Consider the following 12,454-nt stretch of genomic DNA (forward strand, 5'->3'; position numbering starts at 1 on the left):
ATGATGGTCGCTAGGGTGTTCCGACCGAAATCGGTCGGAAATTTCAATGCGTTGACTGAAAGTCAAAGTACATTTACCGACCGAAATTGGTCGATATTAATTAATTTTTTTAATTAATTTTCAAATACCGATCGAAATCGGTCGGAATTAATAATTTTTTTATTTTATTTTTCAGATACCGACCGAAGAAATCGGTCGAAATCTTAAATATATAATAATTTTAGAAATCTTCCAGATATATATATTTTGTTGTATCGCATGTATACTCCCCAACTCGAGATATCATAGCACCACAATATTATATCTTATTACTATATTACTAATTAGTACTTGTATATATTATCATTATTATTTTATAGAATTCTAATTCTAAATATAGAATATTAAATCTTATTACTAAGCACTAACTACAACCCTTCCTATATTTGCTTATTTTTTGTTAGTCCACAACTGTTGGACTCTATGCATGAAAGCTCAACTTATAAGATGTAAAAGCTCAAATCTTTCAGCCGATGTGGGACAAGAGTATTTCCCAATTTCCGACCAAAATCGGTTTGAAGTTTTGAAACATTTTAATAAAAAATTATTTTCCCATTTCAGCCGATGTGGGACAAGAACATAATTTCAAATTTCAACTGAAATCGGTCGGAATGTTTGAAAGATTTTAATAAACAATTATTTTCCCATGGAAAAACCCACTACTTCTCTTACCATGGAATATTTATTTACTAATCTATCCATTTTATTATTTGTTTGTTTGTTTCTTTTTTATGAAAAAAAGAGTGCATTAAATAAGGATTCCATAAATCAATAAAAGATTATTTCAAGTGAATAAAATTATGATTACATTTTAATGTAAAAATATGCTTAGTTATTTTTTCTAAAATTTTATTTATAATCCTGAAATAACACATTAATTGTTTTATATAAAAAAAATATTAACTAGCCACAATTAAATATATCGTACATTAGTTAAGTAATTGGTATATAAGCTATAAGCTATATTCAATATATATATATATATAAAGTGTATAGTATATAAGCTATATAAGATGTACATATAGTATAGTATAGTATATATATATAAGCTATATTCGATAAGCTATATATACATCTTATATAAGCTATATAAGATGTATATATAGTATAGTATAGTATATATACTAAGTGTATAGTATATAAGCTATATTCGATATAACATTAGGTATAATATATAAGCTATATTCGATATATATATATATATATATATATATATATATATATATATATATATATATATATAAGGTATATTCGATAAGTTATCCACACGCTCGTCACCTAGCATGTGCGTCACCTCCAAACAATTCACATAATACGTATATTCAGGGTTTATACCCTCAGCTCTAAGATTAGAAGAGTTACTTACCTCGAACAAGTTGAATCTAGTCACAATTAATTTGATTCAGTCAACCCAAATTATAGGAATTTATTCCATATCAAAATACTAATTTTTCTACAAAAATCCGAATTTACACTCAAAAATTGCCCGTGGGGCCCATGTCTCGGAACCCGACTAAAGTTACAAAATATTAACGCCCATCAAACCATGAGTCCAACCATATAAATTTCACCAAATTCCGACATCAACTCGACCCTCAAATCTTTAATTGAAGTCTTTGAAGATTTCTACCATTTTCAACCCAATCTTTACCCATTTGAACTCAAGACTCTTTCCATAAACCTTATTGATACGTATAAATAATACTCTTACATCCAAGAATCATACTCTTAATCACTCATCATTACCCAGACTCGAAATTGAAAATTAGGGGCTAGGACCTTACCTCTTTGATGATGAACTTGAGGGATTTCTCGTTGGATTACATGGCTTGGACAAGAATTTGATGAACAAGACACTTCATCTACTTCCTCTCTCTAGAACACTCTCACTTCTCTCTAAAATCATCAGATAATTGCCCCAAAATAAGCCCCAAAGTCTATTTATCAAAATGGGGTTGGGTTAAGAAAATAGAAAAATTAACCCTCCGAAAGCAGGTCTGCGGTCGCATAATGGACCGCAGAATGGGTATGCGGCAGCAAAATTGATCGCAAAATCAGTGCCCAGAATTGGGATCTTCTGGTCCATTCTGCGACCAGTTTGCGGTCGCAGAAGCAGTTTTGTGATCGCATAACAGTTTTGCGATCGCATAATTGGTCGCAGAATTGTATTTTTCCAGCCTTTGGTAATTTTGTCATAACTTCTTGTAGGAATGTCCAAATGACGAACGGTTTGAAGCGTTAGAAACTAGACTCAAAGATCTTTTATTTGATAGGCAATACACTATATATCAATGCGTTTCTTGAGAGGTATGATCATTTGAAGTTAAGTCTTGTGCGAACTCACTTGACTTTAGTTTATTATGAAATTTTCAACTTCTACATCCGATGCTGAAACCTACCGAATCAAGTCCGATTGACCTCAAATTTTGCACACAAGTCATAAATGACATAACGGACCTATTCCAATTTCCTGAATCGGATTCTGACACCAATATCAAAAAGTCAACCCCCCGGTCAAACTTTCCAAAATTCAACTTTCGCCATTTCAAGCCTAATTCTACTACGCACCTCCAAATAATTTTTCGAACACGCTTCTAAGTCCAAAATCACCATACGGAGGTATTGGAATTATCAAAACTCTATTCCGGGGTAGTTTACACATAAGTCGACATCCGATCACTATTTTAATTTAAATTTTTAATTATGAGACTAAGTGTCTCATTTCACTCCAAAATCCTTCCGGACCCGAACCAACTAACCCAACAAGTCATAAATCAACTGTAAGGCATAAATTGAGCAGTAAATGGGGGAACAGGATTATAATACTCAAAATGACCGGCCAAGTCATTACATTCCCTCCCCCCCACGTGAACATACGTTCGTCCTAGAATGTGCCACGAGTTGTTTCCAAGCCACCACATCACTATTCCATCTTACCACGCAGGTACCTGGGGTGATCCCACGCCACCATATTCCGTGTAAATTGTATAGGCCTGATAACACAACATAATTAAAAATCATTACTTCAACCTTAGCCAATAAACCTTGGAATTCAATTTTCAACATTTAGAATTTCTTTTCAAGACCTGAATCTCACATCAACGTTGAATAAGTCTGAACAAGCTGTATTGAGACATAACCATAATCCCAAATATAATCACTTAACATACTACACAACTCGCATGCTCGCAGCACTATTTTCGATCACATTAACTACTCCAAAGTAACCCGGTAATAGTATTAAACCCCACATCAAACAAAACCTCATTCTAAAACTTTTGCACACTGCTGATAATGAAAGAAACACGCAGAAATATCAAGACCCCTTATCAGATCAACAAGTAATGGAGCTCTCTCGCCCCAACCAGAACCATAATCACTTTCTAAGCCGAATTTTAATATTATCTTCCCGAATATATCATTTCAAACCTGATAATACTCATTCTAGGTCCAATGACCTTATATTATTAAACACAACTATCTCACAGACACGCCACATCAATATAGCTCCAGCCACCACTGCGCAATCCGTGTACCCAAATATGGGAGATGTCTTAAGGAAGAGAACCATATTGGAACTTCCTCGAGTGTCTCCCCCTTTGTTCAAATCCCCATTACACCGCCCAAATAGGCCAAAAGTCACGTGCCCCATTAGCACAACATCACTCCAAGAAGTAACTCTACTTTAACACTACCTATCCAATTCATCTCCGTGCGCACTACATCATTCACCAATAACAACTCACTCATCCCACGAATTTCATATACCTGTACTTGCAATATAATCCTTAACCAGGAATTTCCTTATTCGAGTCCTCCTCGATCTCAACTTCTGCAAGTCTTAACTAACCCAAAACTAAACCTTTACATATAACCATTAAATTGAATTATTAATAGCAGGCTCCCCCACTTAGCTCAAAGCCATAGATTAAAATATTTCATAATCCACAATACCCATACTCTATTACTATGCAATCACTTAGTCTATCTGATTCCAAACTCCTTAACCAGACATGAGAGTTTAATTTGTCCCAAAATTTAACAATGTAAAATATCCTTCAAAATATTCATACTCGAGACTGTACGTCACATCAAAACGAAAATCAAGCACCCAATGGCCTTTCCTTTACATTTTACGAAAACACTTCTCGTCACGTTCAATGCGTCTTAACACATCCCACAGTTACATCGTACTCATCACAAGGCCATTCAACCGCTCATCGATCCACAAATTCCGCCTGTAGGGACATTACCAGACATATGAGACCAAATGTACAAGTTATAACTGAAGCTACCGAGCTCAAGCTACGGTCTAACCATGGCCTCAAGTCCTCCAGACTGGCCCATCACCAAAACACATAATACACATCTCGAATCTCGTTCATAGAATCACAAGCCGGTGATGCACAGCTGATACCGAGCGCTCATGTGCGCATACGAATACGTGGAAGGAATTCAAAGAGTTTATGTCTCAAGCTGAATCAATCTCGCACGATAAGGAAAGAAAGATGAGAAGTATATATCCTAAATGCCCTGTAGCCTCTCGAAGATAAGTATGGACGTCATCATACCAATCTGCAAGACTCTACTAGACACTTGCTCATGACTTGTAGAACCTATGAACCTAGGGCTCTGATACCACCTTGTCACGACCCAAAATCTAACTAGTCGTGATGGGACCTAACCCAACCTTTTAGGTAAGCCAACTATTCACTATCCAATTCCAATGTAATTTAACAAGACAATTATTAAAGAAAATATATGAAACCATTACATTTCCCCAAGAACTGGTAGTACAAATCATGAGCTTCTAAGAATAGAGTATACAAAGCGGAAATAAAATAAATACATAGTCTGTTTGAATAGTACATAAATAGAGCTTTTATAAATCTAAGGCTACCATGAACAAGAGGCAGCTACAATAGGAATGCAGGTACATCTTCAAATCCCACAACCATCGAGTACAGCAACAACATCAGTCAACATATGCACGCAATGTGCAGAAGTGTAGTATCAGTACAACCGACCATATGTACAGAGTAAGTAACAAACCTAGCCTTAGGTTGAAAGTAGTGACGAGCTTCTACCAAGGTCGGGTCCAAAACCACTAATCCACCACAGTTAATAACGACATAAAGAAAATAATACCAGAAGTAACTCAGAGATAAAATGCTCGGTCAAATCATGATTTCAGCAATAATAGTTCTTCCTTTCAAGTACATCAGTGAAAACCCAAATCTTTTGCCGAAGTTACCAAAAATATGAATAAGTTTGAAAACAGTAATCTTTCCAAAATCCTTTCAATAATAAATAAAATATCTCATTTTCTTTTCAGATTACCAGTGTAAAACAAATGCATCACTATGCCCATCTGTCAACATGCGTGAGATATCATTAATAATGTGATACCGTACAGCATGAGGAAAACACATCTCTATGCATATATGTCATGTGTGCATGTCAATACAATGTAACTCAGAGATTGTACTCATGTACTCATACTCTCAGAGTACTCAATCTCACTGTCTCGCATTCTCTCTCACTATGCTCAGCATATTCAATCACTCAGCGCTATACAATATCTATTGCGGCGTGCAGCCCGATCCCTGTTTATAGCCAATTGCGCTCACTGGGGGTGTGTACAATCTCATGAGGGGCTCCTACAGCCCAAGCACTATAAGCACGGACAACTCACGTGCTATAATATCATATCTGGATCCGCACGGACAACTCACATGCTATAATAATATCTGGATCCGCACGAATAACTCACGTGTTGCACGGCCAACTCACGTGCAATAGTATAATATATATAAAGCCTACATGGCCTGCTTCGGCGTGCAGCCCGATCCCAAAAATATCCTCACAATTAGGCCCTCGGCCTCACTCAGTCATCAACCTCTCTAGTCTCTCGGGCTCTCAGAAAGCATGATATGCAGCCCAACAACAATGATATGATGCATCAACAATAAATAAGAGAGACTGAGGTATGATATGAAATGAATAAACATGACTTAGTGAAAAATTACAATTTGAACATATTATTCAACCACAAAAATGACCCCGATGGGTACCAATAATAATAACATATGCCTAAGCATGATTTTTAATACGAGTCTCAGTTCAATTTTCTCTAACCCGTAGAGAATGTACGGATATCAACAGATTATTCAACTATACAGTCCTATAGAATTTGACCAAGTCACAATTCCTACGGTGCACGCCCACACGCCCGTCACCTAGCATGTGTGTCACCTCCAAACAATTCACATAATACGTATATTCAGGGTTCATACCCTCAACTCCAAGATTAGAAGAGTTACTTACCTCTAACAAGAATCCAATGTCGAACAAGCTAAACAATGCTTCCAGAAATTCCATTTTGTGCGTAATAACTTCCGAACGGCTCGAATCTAGTCACAATTAATTTGATTCAGTCAACCCAAATTATAGGAATTTATTCCATATCAAAATACTAATTTTTCTACAAAATTCTGAATTTACACTCAAACATTGCCTGTGGGGCCCATGTCTCGGAACCCGACTAAAGTTACAAAATATTAACGCCCATCCAACCATGAGTCCACACATATAAATTTCACCAAATTCTTACATCAACTCGACCCTCAAATCTTCAATTGAAGTCTTTGAAGATTTCTACAATTTTCAACCCAATCTTTATCCATTTGAACTCAAGACTCTTTCCATAAACCTTATTGATACGTATAAATAATACTCTTACATCCAACAATCATACTCTTAATCACCCATCATTACCCAAACTCGAAATTTAAGATTAGGGGTTAGGACCTTACCTCTTTGATGATGAACTTGAGGGATTTCTCGTTGGATTTCAAGGCTTGGACAAGAATTTGATGAACAAGACACTTCATCTACTTCCTCTCTCTAGAACACTCTCACTTCTCTCTAAAATCATCAGATAATTACCCCAAAATAAGCCCAAAGCCTATTTATCAAAATGAGGTCGGGTTATGAAAATATAAAAATTAACCCTCCGAAAGCAGGTCTGCGGTCGCATAATGGACAGCAGAATGGGTATGCGGGCCGCAAAATTGATCGCAAAATCGGTGCCCAGAACTGAGATCTTCTGGTCCATTCTGCGACCAGTTTGCGGTCGCAGAAGCAGTTTTGCGATCGCATAATAGTTTTGCGATCGCATAACAGTTTTGCGATCGCATAATTTGTCGTAGAATTGTATTTTTTCAGCCTTTGGTAATTTTATCATAACTTCTTGTAGGAATGTCCAAATGATGAATGGTTTGAAGCGTTAGAAACTAGACTCAAAGATCTTTTATTGGATAGGTAATACATCATATATCACTTCCTTTCCTGAGAGTTATGCTCATTTGAAATTAGGTCTTGTGCGAACTCACTTGACTTTAGTTTATTATGAAATTTCCAACTTCTACATCCGATGCTGAAACCTATCGAATCAAGTCCGATTGACCTCAAATTTTGCACACAAGTCATAAATGACATAACAGACCTATTCAAATTTCCGGAATCGGATTCCGACCCCAATATCAAAAAGTCAACCCCCCGGTCAAACTTTCCAAAATTCAACTTTCGCCATTTCAAGCCTAATTCTACTACGGACCTCCAAATAATTTTTCGAACACGCTCCTAAGTCCAAAATCACCATACAGAGCAATTGGAATTATCAAAACTCCATTCCGGGGTCGTTTATACATAAGTTGACATACGGTCACTATTTTAACTTATAATTTCAATTATGAGACTAAGTGTCTCATTTCACTCCGAAATCCTTCCAGACCCAAACCAACTAACCCGATAAGTCATAAATCAATTGTAAGGCATAAATTGAGCAGTAAATGAGGGAACGGGGTTATAATACTCAAAACGACCGGCCAGGTCGTTACATTCTCCCCCACTTAAACATACGTTCGTCCTCGAATGTGCCATGAGTTGTTTCCTAGCCACCACATCACTATTCCATCTTACCATCCACGTACCTGGGATGATCCCACGCCACCCTATTCCGTGTAAATTGTATAGGCCTGACCGCACAACATAATTAAAAATCATAACTTCAACCTTAGCCCATAAACCTTGGAATTCAATTTCCAACATATTTCAAGACCTGAATCTCACATCAACACGTTGTATGAGTCTGAAAGAGCTGTATTGAGACATAACCATAACCCTAGATATAATCACTTAACATACTACACAACTCGCATGCTCGCAGTACCATTTTCGATCATATTAACTACTCCAAAGTAACCCGGTAATAGTATTAAACCCCACATAAAAAAAAACACATTCTAAAACTTTTTCACACTGGTGATAATGAAAGAAACACACAGAAATATCAAGATCCCTTATCAGATCAACAAGTAATGGAGCTCTCTCACCCCAACCAGAACCATAATCACTTTCTAAGCCGAATTTCAATATTATCTTCCCGAATATATCATTTCAAACCTGATAATACTCATTCTAGGTCTAATGACCTTACATTATTAAACACAACTATCTCACAGACACGCCACATCAATATAGCTCCAGCCACCACTGCGCAATCCGTGTGCCCAAATATGGGAGATATCTCAAGGAAGAGAGCCATATTGGAACTTTCTCGAGTGTCTCCCCCTTTGTTCAAATCCCCATTACACCGCCCAAATGGGCCAAAAGTCACGTGCCCCATTAGCACAACATCACTCCAAGAAGTAACTCTACTTTAACACTACCTATCCAATTCATACTCCGTGTGCACTCCATCATTCACCAATAACAACTCACTCATCCCACGAATTTCATATACTTGTACTTGCAATATAATCCTTAACCAGGAATTTCCTTATTCGAGTCCTCCTCGATCTCAACTTCTGCAAGTCTTAACTAACCCAAAACTAAACCTTTACATATAACCATTAAATTGAATTATCAATAGCAGGCTCCCCCACTTAGCTCAAAGCCATAGATTAAAACATTTCATAATCCACAATACCTATACTCTATTACTATGCAATCACTTAGTCTATCTGAGTCCAAACTCCTTAACCAGACATGAGAGTTTAATTTGTCCCAAAATTTAACAATATAAAATATCCTTCAAAATATTCATACTCGAGACTGTACGTCACATCAAAACAAAATTCAAGCACCCAATGGCCTTTTCTTTACATTTTACGGAAACGATTCTCGTCACATTCAATGCGTCTTAACACATCCCACAGTTACATCGTACTCATCACAAGGCCATTCAACTGCTCATCAATCCACAAATTCCACCTGTAGGGACATTACCAAACATATGAGTCCAAATGTACAAGTTATAACTGAAGCTACCGAGCTCAAGCTACGGTCTAACCATGGCCTCAAGTCCTCCAGATTGGCCCATCACCAAAACACATAATACACATCTCGAATCTCGTTCATAGAATCACAAGCCGGCGATGCACAGCTGATACCGAGCGCTCATGTGCGCATACGAATACGTGGAAGGAATTTAAAGAGTTTATGTCTCAAGCTGAATCAATCTCGTACGATAATGAAAGAAAGATGAGAAGTATATATCCTAAATGCCATGTAGCCTCTCGAAGATAAGTATGGACGTCATCAAACCAATCCACAAGACTCTACTAGACACTTGCTCATGACTTATAGAACCTATGAACCTAGGGCTCTGATACCACCTTGTCACGACCCAAAATCCAACTAGTCGTGATGGCACCTAACCCAACGTTTGAGGTCAGCCAACTATTCACTATCCAATTCCAATGTAATTTAACAAGACAATTATTAAAGAAAATATATGAAACCATTACATTTCCCCAAGAACTGGTAGTACAAATCATGAGCTTCTAAGAATAGAGTATACAAAGCGGAAATAAAATAAATACATAGTCTGTTTGAATAGTACATAAATAGAGCTTTTATAAATCTAAGGCTACCATGAACAAGAGGCAGCTACAATAGGAATGCAGGTACATCTTCAAATCCCACAACCATCGAGCACGGCAACAACATCAGTCAACATATGCACGCAATGTGCAGAAGTGTAGTATCAGTACAACCGACCACATGTACAGAGTAAGTAACAAACCTAGCCTTAGGTTGAAAGTAGTGACGAGCTTCTACCAAGGTCGGGTCCAAAACCACTAATCCACCACAGTTAATAACGACATAAAGAAAATAATACCAGAAGTAACTCAGAGATAAAATGCTCGGTCAAATCATGATTTCAGCAATAATAGTTCTTCCTTTCAAGTACATCAGTGAAAACCCAAATCTTTTGCCGAAGTTACCAAAAATATGAATAAGTTTGAAAACAGTAATCTTTCCAAAATCCTTTCAATAATAAATAAAATATCTCATTTTCTTTTCAGATTACCGGTGTAAAACAACTGCATCACTATGCCCATCTGTCAACATGCGTGAGATATCATTAATAATGTGATACCGTACAGCATGAGGAAAACACATCTCTATGCATATATGTCATGTGTGCATGTCAATACAATGTATCTCAGAGATTGTACTCATGTACTCATACTCTCAGAGTACTCAATCTCACTGTCTCGCATTCTCTCTCACTATGCTCAGCATATTCAATCACTCAGCGCTATACAATATCTATTGTGGCGTGCAGTCCGATCCCTGTTTATAGCCAATTGCGCTCACTGGGGGTGTGTACAATCTCATGAGGGGCTCCTACAGCCCAAGCACTATAAGCACGGACAAATCACGTGCTATAATATCGTATCTAGATCCGCACGGACAACTCATGTGCTATAATAATATCTGGATCCGCACGAATAACTCACGTGTTGCACGGCCAACTCACGTGCAATAGTATAATATATATAAAGCATACATGTCCTGCTTCGGCGTGCAGCCCGATCCCAAAAATATCCTCACAATTAGGCCCTCGGCCTCACTCAGTCATCAACCTCTCCAGTCTCTCGGGCTCTCAGAAAGCATGATATGCAGCCCAACAACAATGATATGATACATCAACAATAAATAAGAGAGACTGAGGTATGATATGAAATGAATAAACATGACTTAGTGAAAAATTACAATTTGAACATATTATTCAACCACAAAAATGACCCCGATGGGTACCAATAATAATAACATATGCCTAAGCATGATTTTTAATACGAGTCTCAGTTCAATTTTCTCTAACCCGTAGAGAATGTACGGATATCAACAGATTATTCAACTATACAGTCCTATAGAATTTGACCAAGTCACAATTCCTACGGTGCACGCCCACACGCCCGTCACCTAGCATGTGTGTCACCTCCAAACAATTCACATAATACGTATATTCAGGGTTTATACCCTCAACTCCAAGATTAGAAGAGTTACTTACCTCGAACAAGCCAAATCCAATGTCGAACAAGCTAAATAATACTTCCAGAAATTCCATTTTGTGCGTAACAATTATGCAAACGGATCGAATCTAGTCACAATTAATTTGATTCAGTCAACCCAAATTATAGGAATTTATTCCATATCAAAATACTAACTTTTCTAAAAAAATCCGAATTTACACTCAAAAATTGCCCGTGGGGCCCATGTCTCGGAACCTGAATAAAGCTACAAAATATAATGCCCATCCAACCATGAGTCCAACCATACAAATTTTACCAAATTCCGATATCAACTCGACCCTCAAATCTTCAATTGAAGTCTTTGAAGATTTCTACCATTTTTAACCCAATCTTTACCCATTTGAACTCAAGACTCTTTCCATAAATCTTATTGATACGTATAAATAATACTCTTACATCCAAGAATCATACTCTTAATCACCCATCATTACCCAGACTCGAAAATGAAAATTAGGGGTTAGAACCTTACCTCTTTGATGAAGAACTTGAGGGATTTCTCGTTGGATTTCAAGGCTTAGACAAGAATTCGATGAACAAGACACTTCATCTACTTCCTCACTCTAGAGCACTCTCACTTCTCTCTAAAATCATCAGATAATTGCCCCAAAATAAGTCCCAAAGCCTATTTATCAAAATGGGGTTGGGTTATGAAAATAGAAAAATTAACCCTCCGAAAGCAGGTCTGCGATTGCATAATGGACCGCCGAATGGGTGTGCGGGCCGCAAAATTGTTCGCAAAATCGGTGCCCAGAACTGCGCTCTTCTGGTCCATTATACGACCAGTTTGCGGTCGCAGAAGCAGTTTTGCGATCGCATAACTGTTTTGCGATTGCATAATTGGTCGCAGAATTGAATTTTTTCAGCCTTTGGTGATTATGTCATAAATTCTTGTAGGAATGTCCAAATGACGAACGGTTTGAAGCATTAGAAACTAGACTCAAAGATCTTTCATTTGATAGGTATATATACTATATATCACTTCGTTTCCCAAGAGTTATGCTCACTTGAAGTTAGGTTTCGTGCGAACT

The sequence above is a fragment of the Nicotiana tabacum genome, chromosome 19 (genome assembly GCF_000715075.1).
Source record: "Nicotiana tabacum cultivar K326 chromosome 19, ASM71507v2, whole genome shotgun sequence".
In the NCBI taxonomy this organism is placed as follows: domain Eukaryota; kingdom Viridiplantae; phylum Streptophyta; class Magnoliopsida; order Solanales; family Solanaceae; genus Nicotiana; species Nicotiana tabacum.